Raw genomic sequence first — 5,534 nt, 5'->3', positions numbered from 1 at the left:
AAAAAAAAAAAAAAAACCCCGAACAGGTTCAAACCTGCTCTGACAGAAATCACGAGAAGTTTGTCTATTAAGAAATTAACCTTAATGATATTTGTGACAGTTTAATTTGCCTATTTAAAATAAACATCATCTGTTCCCTCTTCTGCTGAATGTTCTTCTCCCACTCTTAGAAAATAAAGGCTCATTTAACAACTGGCAGTCAAATACATTCCAACATCATTGAACCAAGCTGCTGAGGTTCATTACATTCAGAAATAATTCCACTGTTCCAAAAAAAAGATTGATAATTAGTATGTTCTAGTGCCCTTCCACCCCTACTGTTTAACTCAGTCTCAGAGTTGAACCCTACAAAATGTGGAGAGAGTCGAAAATCTCCAGTATATGTATATTTGCTAGTTCTAATTAAAAGACAAACAGGCAAGTTACCAAGGTCCCCAAAACACATAAATATCACAGACAATAGAAATGGAAGGGGCATATTAAGTTCTTAATTCATATCTCGCCAGTGTAGGTGTATTTCCTATAATAGCTACTGATTTTTTTTTTTCTCACAATAGTGGTTTTAAACAAGGAGGTTGAAATAAATTTCTTTAGAAGATTATTCTGCACTCTAATAGATACCATTGTTAGGACATTTTGGTTTTTTGGTATTAAACCTAAAATGTCTTTTAGTTTTCTGGTATCCAGGTTGTACCTGTATTGGTTTCACACCTTGTTACACACCCTCATAACACGCGAAGCAATGCACTCTGCCCTTTCCCATACATCCTTCAAACAGCTGGGGTTGGAATTGCCTTTCCTTGTACGCTTGTGTCCTGAAAGAGCTGAAGCCAGGAATCTCTCTAATCCATTCTGTGCCAGACTTCCTGCGTGTGATGCCAGCAATGCACTTGGCTACTTCATGGCTCCGTTTCCATCTCCGCAAAGTAAGAACTTGCTTGATTGATGCGACAGCAGTGTTCCAACGTTTATCTCGTCACCGTTGTAAAGTCCCCCAAAACACCGGATTGAAAATGCTACATGGCAACAAAGTTAACTTGTTGCTTTTGCCTGTTGTTTGCTGCAAGCCTCACATCTAACATCTCCCCAGCCCAAAGAATTTATAATGGTATTTTTAAATAAGCTACCAGCTGCTTTGTTTTGCATATAATACTACATGCCTCTAATCTCATGGCTACTTCAGGCACTACACTTCAATTGTCAAAAAGAAGAATCAAAAAGCACTAGTTTATAAAGATGCATCTTTATGCATAAAACAAGAAGCATAAAACACTACCGTATTTTAAAATATCATTGGATTCTTCCAAACAAGGCTTCTTCAAATATTCAAAACCATATTGGTATGATGCATTACTTATCTAACACTTAAAAATAAATTTAAAAAAAATAGTGTCATGATCAACAGAAAATAAACACATCTGCATATTTACATTGCTTGATTAAATATAGACAGGGCAATGAAAACTGAGTACGCCCAGGCTCTTGTTTACACCAAACTTGTTAGAATTTCAGCATAACACTTTGCTAAACCCTCCTCGTGCTATGCTCCCCCAAAGGACTGCCTCCTGACAACTCTTGCTTCCAAAAAAAGCATGTCTATTAATTTCTGCTCCCCTGCTCTACTTTATTAAAAGTTATGGTAATCAAATATATGCCGGTTAATTTACGGGTTTTTATATGCTCATGATTATAGCATCTGGGCACTTGGGAATTCAAAAGCAAGCACCACAATAAACAGCCTCGAAATAACCTCACTTTGTGCACTTTTGTCCATCAAAAGAAAATTGCATGCAATGATAATCCATCCTCAAAGAAATGAATGACAAAAAAAAAAGGTGCTAAGTACTCTGCTCTGTGGAAGTAAGCTAATAAAAAATGGGTACAATTAAAAATACTTCCAATGATTATTGGGACCACAAACCACAGAGTGGTCAGGGAGAAAGGACACTGTCAAGAATAAATGCAATACATCTTTGGGTGTTTCAACAGCACCAAGATACACAGTAAACTTACTGCTTAGCATCTATGATACTATTCAAGAAAAATACTGGCTAACAGTTATTCTATTTACCAACTGCATCATAAATAATATAAAAAAGACATCTTCCACAGGGAAAGCACAAATAGTAGCCATAACACTGAATTTCCCACACATGCATTTTAACTATATTTATCATTAGTAAAAGCTGATTAAAGAATTTTAAAATATGTTGTTTTCCTTCCTGTTATGCATCTGCTATGCAGAATCTTTCTTGATGGTCTGTTTCTAGTAAGTCACATTAAAAAAAACAACTCTTTGTTATATTATTTTCCTTTAAAACAGAATTTTCACCATTGTTCAGGTGTCACCCTAAGCTATCTGTGAACACCATTGTGTTGAGAAGCTGCTACTTCCATCTACCTATTTCACCTCTGAAACCGCAGCTGCTCGGTGCAGCTCCTAGCACCATAGCATAATAGGAAAAATCTTCTGGAAGGGAACTTGCGTCATCACCTAGTCCAGCCTCCTACTCAAGTCTGGACTGTCCCTGGCTAGACCATCCCAGCCAAGTGTCCGTCTAAACCGGTCTTAAAAAAAGCACAAGGATGAAGATGCTACAGCTTCTCTAGGTAACCTATTCCAATGCTTGAGCAAAATCAGTCAGGAGCTCCCATAAATCTCCAACCTAAATTTCCTTTGCTGCAGCTAGAATCCATTGCTCATAGTCCTGTCCCCTACAGCCACAGAAAGAAACCCTATATTCAGACTCCCTACAATCACCCTCTAAGTATTTTAAGATGGTTATCAAATCCCCCACTGAGTTTTCTCTTCTCAAAACAAAACAGCCCTAGCTTTCAGCCTCTCCTTATAAGTCTTGCTTTCCAGACCTCTAATCATTTCTGTCACTCTAAACTGAACTCTTTCCAACTTGTCCACAGCCTTCTTGAGGTGCAGGGCCCCAAACTGGAAACACTATCCCAGGCAAGGCTGAAGACAAGAGAAGATAATACCGTCATCACTGATAAAAGTTCAACAAAACATACTTGGAAATTGCTGATATAGCTTTCCCAACTTAAACAATATTAATCCTACTAAAAACATAAATTCTCAAGAAAAAGAGAAGACAGACAAGAGTAGGAGGAATTAGATGGTGGGTGTCTCAAATCCACTTATTGTATGTGCCCAGCACCCCAAGATTCTCCCTATCGTCCTGTTGCTTTTCCTAAGGAACAGGCCAAGGTTTGTCCTGGGATAACACCATGGCCTTAATAGACAAGGATACCAAGAAACTGACAGACAAGGATACAAGTCTTGGTTCTTCTGCTCTTACTGGACCCCACAGCTACAGCAGAGGAATCTTGCCAGCTCTGCCAGCTTTCACAACCTTGGGCTGTAAAAGAATTTTATATCCCCATTTCCATAGAACAGGAACGTCACTAGCCCAGAGATCATGCTTTCCTGTAGGCAATCGGTGAAGAGGTGAAATGACAAAAGGATTTATTATATGGGGGAAAAGAATTATACAAGAAAAAGTGACCATAAAATTTGAAGACAAAACAGGAAAATAGTGTTTCTCACCCTTCACCTGGCGACAGCCCACCTCCCACCAGCCAGGACCAGTGGGGACCTGGACTCTCCCAAAGCCTGGAATAAGCCAAACCAATGAAAAAATTCAGTCCTCCCCCCAAATCCCCATCAGCATTGCTGACAAATTTACAAATCCGCTAGAAATGTCTTTCCTTCTTGGGGCATGTGGAATCCCTCAAGTTAATGGCCCATTTCTTTGCTATTGTGCGGTTGGTTTTCCGATTACAGGATGACAACACTGTGGGTACCCATCCCAACAACAGCTCCTTCTGCCTTCTGCACATTTATTATAACAAATCATACATAGAGAATATAGACTATATTTATACATATATTCATCTGAATGATTTCTTAAAGACATAATATTATTTACATTTTCTTCCTACCTCTGTCAACAGATACCCGGCCTTCATTGAACTCTGTTTTTTTCATCCTTAATTCTTAGGGATGCTGCTGCTTTTGTGTCTTTGTTGCTCACTGGGTGGGTCTACACGTGTCCCTATGGTGCCTTTGTTATTGCGCTGTCATTTAGTACTTCCTTTTGTACTTTTGGAAGTACTAAATGACAGTGCAGTAACAGCCCATACCGCACGGTTATTTTTAGCTGCTACTTTGCCATAACAACATGCTATAACGAGGAAGTGTGTTGCCACGGCGATGTGGCTGCGGCATGATGGTTTTTGCCTGTGGATGCTACGTTGCCATGTTGCTATGGCAATGTAGAATCACATGTAGCATGCATCACTGTGTCACAATATCCTTTACATATTCATCCCAGGCACAAGAGAGAGAGAGAAAAATTTTCCCCCAACAAATTTTAGCATTTCTCCCTTTGACCCACCATACATTACATTATCAGGCCTGTTTCAATTTTCCAACTCTCTCATGACTCATCAAATAAAAGATAAAATTAGACACTATGTACGTATAAAGTATGTGGCATCAGATTACCACGAATTATGAACTCTTGAGTACAAAACTGTCTCACAGCTCCGCTGGAAATAAAACCTATCATGATGTTCTATCTACTGCCAAGCATCCAGAAAAGATTTATCCAATCCACAGTAAAATACAGAAAGTGTAGTTTTTATAATGATTGGGTAATGTGAAGATATCCCTTGTAGATTAATGCAACAAACTCATTTTGTGAACCCCAAACTAGTATTAGCTTTCAGGTTTCCAAAATTTCACTATGCATCAAAAAGTACTATCAACTCTATGGGGAAAGAAACCATTTAAAGAACAATTTATCTGTTAGAACATAATAATTGTTTCAATATTGGCAAGACCTTTATGACATGGCAAAGAAAAACATGTTAAAGATATTTTAAAACAATACATTCATTTCATTATAAAAGCAAGAGTTAAAATGAAGTGATAATATAAAGTCACACATCATCATATTTGAAGTGTAGAACAAAACCGGATAAAAATAGACCAGCGAAGTAACAATTTAAGGCTTAATATGTAAGTAATGAGATATGTAATTCAATATACACGGGCTTTGATTCCTTCCACTTGGTATTTCCCTCTCCCATATATATAGAAAACTACCGAGTGAAGGGAATCAGTTGTTGTGTGCATGTGGATTGAATTGCCTAATCCCATTACTTACATATTAAACCTTAAATTGATACTATCCATCTATAGTGTGCATGGCTACCAAATGGAAGGAATCATAGTAAACAACATCTGTTCCCAACAACTAAGCTAGAGGTTTCTAAAATTCTATATATTGCCATAAATGTTTAGTTTATAGATACAAGAGGGTGGTATACTACCAAAAAAGAAGGAAAATATATTGTTTTGGGCAGGGGACTCAGGAAGGAACACCAGACAATAAAGCTAATGTCCCAGACCCAGAATAACATGTGCCAGAATAATTCTCTCAAAAAGCTTACCCAGGATCGAGGTAAGACTAACTGGCCTATAGTTTCCCGGGTCCTCCTTCCTCCCCTTTTTGAAG

The 5,534-nt window shown here is 38.1% G+C and overlaps 1 protein-coding gene and 1 long non-coding RNA gene across 3 annotated transcripts in view; both read right to left on the bottom strand.

Moving 5' to 3' along the window:
* Positions 1-5,534, bottom strand: part of CTNNA2 (catenin alpha 2) — a 1,036,033-nt gene that overhangs the window by 647,151 nt on the left and 383,348 nt on the right. The window lies entirely within an intron of this gene.
* Positions 4,764-5,534, bottom strand: part of LOC109303855 — an 8,449-nt gene continuing 7,678 nt past the window's right edge. The window contains exon 3 of the long non-coding RNA XR_002099245.1: positions 4,764-4,775. This is a non-coding gene — a long non-coding RNA (uncharacterized LOC109303855). The remainder of the gene's footprint in view (positions 4,776-5,534) is intronic.

The sequence above is a fragment of the Gavialis gangeticus genome, unplaced genomic scaffold (assembly GCF_001723915.1).
Source record: "Gavialis gangeticus isolate Ggan-Ray unplaced genomic scaffold, GavGan_comp1, whole genome shotgun sequence".
Lineage (NCBI taxonomy): Eukaryota > Metazoa > Chordata > Crocodylia > Gavialidae > Gavialis > Gavialis gangeticus.
Note: the sequence above shows the minus strand (reverse complement) of the source record. Positions and strands in the feature narration are given on the sequence as shown.